This window comes from Dipodomys merriami, unplaced genomic scaffold (assembly GCF_024711535.1).
Source record: "Dipodomys merriami isolate MVZ:Mamm:240054 unplaced genomic scaffold, mDipMer1.0.p SCAF_340, whole genome shotgun sequence".
Taxonomy (NCBI): domain Eukaryota; kingdom Metazoa; phylum Chordata; class Mammalia; order Rodentia; family Heteromyidae; genus Dipodomys; species Dipodomys merriami.
Genome location: NW_027204938.1, coordinates 361,536 through 371,447, shown reverse-complemented (window position 1 = coordinate 371,447; position 9,912 = coordinate 361,536). Strand labels below are relative to the sequence as shown.

At 44.7% G+C, this 9,912-nt stretch overlaps 1 pseudogene; it reads right to left on the bottom strand.

Moving 5' to 3' along the window:
- Nucleotides 1–5,209: 5,209 nt before the first annotated feature.
- On the bottom strand, nucleotides 5,210–6,166 carry LOC138803561 (transcriptional regulator protein Pur-beta-like; annotated as a pseudogene).
- Between the last annotated feature and the right edge of the window lie 3,746 nt (nucleotides 6,167–9,912).

Below are 9,912 nucleotides of genomic sequence, written 5' to 3'. Positions count from 1 at the left end.
AGGATGACTTAGACAGTCAAGTCAGATATGGCAATGGAAATTGCTACTCAAGAGTCCAGTTATCTCAAGAAACTTCTGAAGCTAATATTAAAAATGAATACTTTTTTTCTAAATTAAAAGCAGAAGAAATGAGGCTGTAATTTGTCATTTCCACCTTGAGTATGGAATTTCAAATGGGACATATGGACTTTTTTCTTGTCTGTATTTTAAGGTAAACATGGTTCTTTTTTTCTTATTTCTTTTCTACAAACTATCTCCCCCCACCCTGCCCTACCCCCACCCTTACACCCATTATCCAGTATACTGAATGGGAATTGTAACTCTTTCAGAAGATAGCTAATTGATTTACAGTACTCTTAAAACAACCCTGAAAACTGATAATCTCATTCATTTACTGTAACTTCAGTGCTGTTGTTGACAGAAAAGAAAAAGTTACCTTAAGGCTTAAGGGAAAGTAACTTATTAAATTGTTAATGCAGCATTTTTTACTCTCCCATCCATTGGAAACTATCAAAATGTATTCTAAATCAACAATACAAACTTTCTAACGTTAGCAAAGATTTCTACTCTCCTGACATAAAGTTAGAATAATATTCATAAACAGAATATCTAGGGGAGCCTGAGAAACCATGATCCACATCACACAAAGATCCTATGCATTTCATGATCAAAAAGTGCTTTATCTTTGAGAAATATGTCAGGGATAAAATGGAAATATACAATGCAAAAATCACTTGACACTTTTTCACAACTGTGGATAAGGAGCAAAAAAGTCTGCTCTCTGAACAGGCCTTACTTATGCACAAGACTTTTAAAGTGTCCTAAATTAATATTGATTTAAAGAATTCATAATAGTGGGGATTTCACTCCACTATATTTTTAAAAAAACCTGAGATTGGACATCAAAGCTGTCAACTTTGTTATTCATCAGAGAAATTCTGATACATAGAAAACTCAATTGAATTAGCTCCAGGATCAAAACATTAACGTTCCCCAATCAAAAAGGATACAATCAAAAACATACCTAGAGTGTTATAGAACAACTCTCAGGAAACAAGTCATTTTCATATAAGCAAAAAGTCACTTCTTTCCTCTCCCTTCTCACTGATCAAGACCACACGATTTTCAAATGAATATCTACTTAGAGATCAGTTGTGCATTGGAAAAATTACATAATTGGGTTAAAAATGAAAACCAAATTTCCAGTGAAGAATACTTATGTGCATGGTTTACACACTCCAGCTTCTTAATTTTATCCACCTCAAGAGAAAGGTAGATGCACAGTCACCTTGTGTAGATTACATTCTACACCCCTGTAAAGCCAGTCAAGGTCATATTTAAGCATCTTCGTCAACAACAGTGCCTGAAGTGTGCAGCCATTTACAGACCACTCAATATGAGGGCATTATTGTAACCAGCCTCTTTTGCCCACAACCCTGCATTTTCAGATAAGACAAGATAATTGTTTTGTTTTGAGAAAACCGAAGCTTGAAACTCTTAAAAGACCTGCAATTTACTGCAACGTGACCCAGACGTAACAAAGGAAGCAGGAGGTTAATGGCTGCCTGCACCAAAAGTCTCTCAATCATTCTGCAGTAAATAATTATGGAAAGTGACATTACAAGTAGCCATGTGTGTACCACAGCTACAGCCAGTTGTACCACCTATATGCCTCAAACAGTTCCATAGGGTATTTGGGGGTTTGGGGTTTACTTTTCAGATTGATTTTTGGTGCTATACAGACTGACATTTTGTTTGGTGCAGCATATGCACTGAAAGATCTGCTCACCAGATTTGCCATTTCACTTGCTGAAATGATGAGAAGGGACAATAGAAACCTAGAGTTACATCTCTTCACAGAGACCGACTCTTTTGACTGTTTGAAAAAAAAAAAGGCTTATCTCTGTAGCTAGTTTGAAATAAAACTCAATTTTTTGAAAAGGAGTTTTAGTTCCCTATTTCTAAGGAATGTAACTATTTTCATTAGCTGGGATGTTTGCCAAATTTTAAAAACAACTTCTAAAGCGTTTGTAGTAAGCAGCTAAAAACAAAACAAAAAAGTTAGTTGCTTCCCAGAGTTTGTATAATGCCATTATCTAACTGGAACAAAGACTATTTCCTTTAATAAGCTAGTATTAATGAATGAATCTCCATGCTCTGCAGATTTCTATTGTCCCTAGTCACAGGAATGAGGATCAGTGAAATGCTACAATTAATCCACATCCTTCTGCAATCTTCCTACAGTGGAAGAGAGGCGAGGAAACACCCCTGCAGGAAAAATAAACCTCAGAGGTTGGTTTAAGACTAAAAAACCCACCACTAGGACATTCACCACTTAATCTTACACAGGCAGGTCAAAATTTTAATATAAATTACTTTTGCCATCACATAGCTTACACATTCTTTGCTCCTTTTTTTGGAGGATTCTCAAATTGATATCTAAAGACTTACATATGATATATAACTGTTATATGGTCTTATGACTAAGAAAATTTCTCTGGTAACCAAAGCTGATGCCATATATGGTAGTGTTCTTGGCATATACTCTATACGCCTCAGACCACTTCTACATTCTTTCTATTCAGCTAATTATAGCTTAGTAGCCACTGGTAAAGATTGTGAAGACCCTGTCATTTCTACAGAATAGAAAGGCAAGGCTAGTTACTGCAATTCAGCCAAATAAAAAGAAAAGAAAAAAGGTTAATAAACCACTCCCTTGAAAAGGAGAGGTACTGCACCTTTGCAAAATTGAACTGGCTCACTGCAGCTGAGCAACAGAATCACCACTGAAGCAAGAAAATAAGTTGGTCTATACAGGAATTGTACATGATTTGAAAATGCAAAAGTTATAGCGATCAACTAATAGCTGCAACCTTAATTTCCATTGCTGCCTCAGAGTTGAAACTTAAACAGTTTCTGCAAGCCTAATGCTAGCTTCTCATCTCCTTTACTAAAACTAGGAATTTGTTCTCCGCAGCAAAGAAACAAAACACTCAAAACACATGGGTAAATACAGCGAGACATTATTGAAAACAGCTGCCTTGTGGTACAAAATACAGTACAAGTATACGGATGTCATTAAAACATCAAAAATACTATTGCTCCCATACAATTTAGTAAACATTCTTGGCAAAGGAGAAAATTTGAAAAGAAAAGCTATAAAAAATGTTTAAAAATTCTAATGTGAATGATGTGAGTAGAGAAATAGTCTGAAAAGGGCACCAATGTTTGTGACTCTTCTATTTCTTTGAACCTAAGATCAACATTATTCTGAGTCATAGTCTAGTTTTTTTTTAAAGGCCTAATTTTATATACATAAGTATCTCCCTCCCTCTCAGCCACCCACAAATACATGAAAATGACCGTTTTGTATATTACTTATTTCCCAATAAATAGAAAACGATTGTATAGATTGAATAACAAAATAAGATAATAAAAAGGATATGCAATAAATTAAAAAGGCAGCTCAAATAAAGGGCAGGCATGCAGTTAAAAAATACTAAGATTGTGGAGATGGGGTTACTTGCCTCCTGGTTGAGAAGGTGTCACACAAAGAATACCTGAAAACTTTGGAAAGAACCTTAGCTCCCATTCAATTCAAAGTTTCCTAGGCCTGTGACATTTCTAGAAATACCTTTTGATGGGGTGGGATTAACTTGATTAATAAAAATCATTTCTACTGAAAATCCACTTAAAATATAGAAGAGGTGATCCATGAAAACCCCAACTTTTATTCTTGAAAGACAGCTGGATAAACTGGCCAATGCCAGTATGTTGCAATTTCAAGATGTTATAAAAATGTTTCCAGGATATAGTCAGCATATTCACGTTCACATCAATTCCATTCACAGATGGATTTCAGCTTCCACCGGGTGCACTGCTTTAATCATTCATCCATCATTTGCCAACTTTGATTGTGAGGTACTAATAAGATGGATCAATTTCTTAAAAATTTGTTTTAAAGAATAAATGATGCTGGAATTCTGAACCTGAGGATCTTTAGTATTTGAACAAATCCACAGATTAAACTGAAGGTGAATTAAGACTTCAGTTTTAGTTATTTCCAATTTCTCTGTGAGGATGCATATTCCATTAAAGCTCAGGCTTGTAGCCATACTGTCCCTTTTGCAGAAAATCATCAAGTTTTACAGTTAAAAATGCAGCCAATCAGTGGCTATAACAGCCAAATTAGCCATAATTCATTTGCTCATATGCTAGAGCCATGGGATCTGGCTCTCATTCACACCAATGCCACTTCTTGGTAATGACCTCCACATTTAGAGATCAAGGGAAGAACTTTAGTGAGCAGCAACCCATCCACTCAACGAGTTTGCCTTGTGCTTTATGCCTGACGTATTGTGCCTACCTCAGCAACCCCCAATGTAAAACTGCTTTTATTTTTTGAAAAAAAAAATCCTTTTGCCCAACTTTTAAACTATTTTAGTAATGAATTCTCTAGTTCAAGCATTGGCTTTTGAATTTTTGCATCCCGGAAAACAATTCTGCAAAGAAAAGACATGGGGCCAGGTTCCATGCAAAATCATTAAAAAAAAATCCAATTTGTTTTGATTCACTGATGGCTTCTTGAATTCTTTTTTGCCTTGTCCATGATTGTGTAAAGTTGCATTCCTTTTCATAAACCTGGACTCTCAGGACTGGGTAACTGCAAAGGTCTCTCTGTCTCAAGAATTTCCGTGAAGATCTCGATCCAAAAGGCTGATTAGAATAAAGGTGAAGGATAGACACTGCAACGGCGGCTCGGCCTGGAGAGATCCTTTAGATTTACCCAGGTACAACACAAATTCAACTGTTATACACAGATGGATCTGGGTAAGTCAGATGTGTTTAGGGGCACAGACTCGAAATCTATCCCCTTCAGGATTATCTAGATGAGCTTAGGAACCTCGGGTGGGAAATAGAAGCTGAGATACTTGCAGGTGAGGAGATGCTGTTGTCCTCTGCAGGTTGCTGTCAATTTCTGGAACTTTACTGCTTTACTCACTGTTCAAGACTGTTGTCTTATGGTTATTTCTCTTAACTATATTATTTTTTTTAATTTTGTTGGTTTTTTTTTCTCCCTTGGTGGCCTCCCGGGCTCCCTCTCCACTAGCTCACAGGGGAATGAGCAAGAATGGGAACTAGCCAGGGGGATGGGGGGTGGGGGGCGCGGGTAACAGGGTGGGGGAGGCCAGGGGGGAAAGCTGCCATTTCAATCCTCATCCACCTCCTCGCCTTAGGACTCCTCACCACCCCCCCAGCATGACGCTTGTAAAGCTTATCCCTCTGCCGCTCCTGGATTTCTTTCATCTCATCCGCATACCGGCAGAAGGCGCCACCAAACTTGCCCCAGGCCTTGAAGGGCATGGTGATGGCATTGCAGTAGGACGGCTTCACCTCACTCACACAGTAGAAAAACTCTGTACTTGTTGCAGCCCACATCGAAGAAGAAACGTTTGGAGTCCACCGTAATAGAGGTGCCCTCCGGGAGTTCCCCGTACAGCCCCCCCCCCCCCCACCGGCACCGCCTCTTGGGCCTCCGGCCAGCTCGTGGTCTTCACCTCCGTAGTCATCGAGGAGCTTGGCGAGCGTGTTGGAATTCGATGAGACCTTGCGCAGGCAGCACGATGGTCTGGCCGCTCTGGAGGCCGCCAGGCCCTGGGCCTGCGCTAAAGCCGCCGACGCGGTTGACGGTCTGGCGGATGTGCAGGAAGGAGCCGCGCTGGTTCTCCTTGAGATCCAGGTAGTACTTGCAGTTCTCACACACCAGGAACTCGCTCTTGAGGTGCGCCGGCCTGCCGCCCTCCTCAGCGCCCGCTGCCAGCTGCTCGGGGCTGCTGGGGCCCAGCTGTGCGTAGTGATCGATGAAGTCGCCCAGCGAGTCACAGAAATTGGCCGCCACCACAATCGACAGCGTGAGGCGGCTCTTGGAGCTGCCCGTGCCCACCTCTGCGATCTTCAGGAAACCGCCCTTGGCGTTCTGCTTCACATCCAGGTAGAAGCGCTTGTTCTGGATGTCCAGCCACTTCGAGGCCAGCTTCTGCTTCTCCTGCTGGCCGCCACCGCGGGGTGCGGGCTGGAAGCCTCCCTTCCCGCCACCGCCGCCGCCACCGCCACCGCTGCCGCCACCACCGCCGCCGTGCTAGCTGCCATTGTTGCTGTCCACCATCTTCTTGGCTACTGCCTTGCCGCCGCCCACTGTGCTCTCGCCCCCGCCCTCCGCCCTGCGGCTCGCGCTCCAGGGCCCCCCAGCCTTGCCTGCCGGCTCCTCATGCGCTCCCGCTGCTCATCGCCGGCCGCCGCCATCCCCCATCCCCCAAGGAGAATTCTTGTGTGCTGGGCCAGTGGCTGTTACTGAGCTGGGGTACTCTACCCAAGTGGGCTTCCAGGTGCTCGCCAATGGTGACAAGGAGACTGTGGCCTGTCATCATAGGGCACCACCACCATTGGGTGACCACCTTCCAGGCTGCCTTTGCTGACCTTGATGACCGAAAGGCTGCCATACTTGCTGCCAGTGGTGAATAAGCCCATTTTATAGAGAGGAATTACTATTCTTAAGTGCGAAGACTGGCATTGGTTGAAGGTCACACGGCTGGAATGTATGGATTTGTACTCTGCTCATGCGACATTAAATTGAGTGTCAGAATTGAGCACCATCCACTGCAGGGCTGGTTGGAGCAACAGCTGGTGGGGTTCCTCCCTCAGGATCTCTGACTCAGTGTGTGTCTGTAAAACCCACTCTTAACTTTCACCTTCTACCTTGGGTAGCCTACATCAGGGTCTTTGGTTGAGTGCCAGGCTGTGCCTGCTGCCTGCTGCCTGCTTGCAGGTTGGCCTGCTCTGCAGCCAGCAAAAGCTGAAAGTGTTTCATGTACCATGCACACCAGAGACTCTAATGCATCTATGCCAACATCCTGAGGGCCACTGCCCAGCAGAGAGCACAGCTGAGCCTCAGAGACCTAGAAAACCTCTCTTGGAATGCTGGCTCTGTTCCCTCTTCCTTTTTGTCACACTGTCAAAAAACCTATATGTTCTAGACCAAGGAGTGGGTGGCTAGGCCAGTCCCTAATGGGACTTTGTTGCTGTACATGAGCACTTCTACCTGCCACATCCTGGGCTCGCAACCCACTGGTATAAGTGCTAGATAATCAGGCCACCACTTCACACTTCAGGATAAAAGAAGCTCACCTGAGGTCTTGGTGCAAAGTCTACATGTTCAGGGCTTGTGTTACTAGCCACGTCCTCACTAGGGGATCAATAGTGTACTCTCTGGGGCTTCTTCCTCTCTGGGAATGACCAGGCCTTGCTTTATTCAAAGGAGTGGCATCTTAGGCAGATCCAGGAGATGCGCAGAATGGATGTGTGCCTGACTTTCATGTAGAGACTTAGATGACTGAGCCAGCCATGGATGGACAGGGAAATGCTTCTGCATCCAAGTTGCCTTGATGAATTCTTACTTAGAAGATGACCTGGCTCTAAGCAGATCTCAAGGGGAAAACAAGAGTAGATGGGCTGGGCCACATCTATAATTCTAGTACTTAGGTGGAAGAGACAGGTAGAGAGCAGCTGGAGGCCAGGGTTTAACTTCATAGTGAGATTGTCTCAAAAGAAAGCCAACGACTGAGGAGGTAGACCAGTGGTTAAAGCAGTTTTCTACTGTGTGAAAGTGTCTGAGTTCAATTCCCAGCATTCTGAGGACAGCATAGACACAAGCTCTGTTTCCTGACCTCCTTTCAGAGGTAAAGGACCTAGCCACTTGATCAAGGTGCTTTACAATGAGAAAGACACCAATAGTACCTCAGTCTTGCACTGCCATTGAGCCTTCTTAATCTGTCTGTCCACTGATATGGACCAAGTCATGACTTCTGTTTCCCCACCACTAGGCCAGGGGACCCTTCCCTGTCTGTTCCTTCTCAGAAGGAACACAAGCCATGCTTCTCAGGTAGAACCAGAGTATTTTTGGCAGTTCCTTGGACCTGTTAGTCAGGCCGTGGACCTCAAGGAATCTGCTGTTCAAATGTGTGCCGAGGACCAGCTCTGTCGCGACGACGGAGGACACCTAGTGGAGGAACTGCCTCCGTCGATGTGGATGTGTAGGGACTGACAAAGCCACAGCTGAGGACAGAGATGGGGCCAGGGTCGCAAGGCTCCTTCCCCATTTGCACTTATCTCTGGATTACACCCAGCCATGTCCTCTGCTGCTCTGATACTGGAGATCGCTAGCAATAGGGGATCACACTGTGCATCTGTGGATTCTGATCTATGCCAAAGCATAGCCATTGGGAGTTGGTAAGGATTGCTGAAGAATGTCCTCTGGAGTTGGGGGGGGGGCTTTCATGATGTGATGTGTGTTGGCACAGGCGAGGGCAGTTCATAGGGAGTGCTGCCAAATCCCTCTTGAGGACTTCCTGCTTACCTGTTATCCTGCCCATGGTTACAGCTGGACTTGAGGTGGTTAGGTTGTGAGCTGACAGATCAGAGACCTTCTCTAAACAGAGCCCTGAGTTATCTGGAGGGATGACTTGGCCCTGTCTGATGGCATGGTAGCTGCTACCCAGCTCTGGCTCTTTTGGCTTAGTGGGTGTGGAGGCCATCGTGCAGGTGAGGAAGGTCCTTTCCTTCTGGCAGCCCAAGGAGGAGATGTGGTTTGTCCCTACCTCTGGGCATTGCATTTTTGTCTTATAAGCTTAAATGTCTCTGGTCCTGGAGGAGCTCAGAGTCCAGAAGCAGAGAAATGACAAAGTAAGTCCTGACAAACTTGCTTGTTACTAGTGGCAAAAGGTAGCCCAAGGTGTAGGCTGTCAGGCACTCTGGACCTCAGACATGCAATTATTCTAGTCCAATGCCATCAAGACCTGCCCTGCAGGCAGAACACTTACGTCATGGGAAGATATGGTGTAGTAAACGCCAGGTGGGTTTGCCATGGAGATGCTCTCCAGGGTCAGACTCTTGAGTGGGGGTGGGGAACTTCACCTACCCCTACCAAGTGCTGAAGGGCATTCTTTCCACTAGGAAATAGCATTTTGTCATTAATGGGAAGGGAGTTTGGGGGACAGATTGCATAAGCAGGGTACAAGCAAGATAGCTGGTAGCGAGTGGTGAAAGCTGCACTGCAGAATGAGGAACAGGAGGCTGTAAACAGTTTACAAGGAGCCTTGAGTAGGTTGAGGTTTAAGTGAGCTCAGTGGGCGAGACCAAAGGCAGAGAGACTAGTGTTCAAGGCTAAGACTGAAAGGGGTTTTGAGAATCGTGAGGGCCCTGAGGTTGAGGTAACAGAGGTAGGATTGGGCTTGGCTGTATGGGGTTGTGGATGCAGGAGCATGAGGGTTGGGACATGAGGGAGTGGTGGCATTCTGGCCTGTGCACATGGCATGAGTGAAGAGGGAAGGTACAGGGAAAGGACGTCTGAGGGCTCACTGGAGTCTGGGGCTAGGCCCTTGTATTGGGCCACTGAACCAGATGTGCTCGTAGTCTCTGAGTGATGCCTACACCCTTGGGAAGCAGACACACAGAAGATGAGCCTTTTCCAGGTTGCACCTACATACATTCAGGCATTTGATCTGTGTAGAGATCTGTGGTCCCATTGTGTGTGGTCAGGTTGAATTGGCCCAGGTCACTAGACAGGAATATAGACATCCTTTGCCCATAGGTCAGCTCTGAGGACCAGCAGAGTGGCAGAAGCACAACTGGAAGCTCGGTCCATGGAAAATCTGCACTATCCTTATCCTCCTTTTCCAAAGCCTGAGGTATCAGACACAGCAGGACAAGGCACTGCTGTCAAGGTACATAGGATATGATCTCTCAGTGGTAGCTTTTGAGAGTGTGAAATTGAGTTAAGCTGGGCAGTAATCTTTATCGACAAGAATCAAGGTTTCATTTTAGACACAGTATAGGAGGCATTAGCTGGTGAGTTAC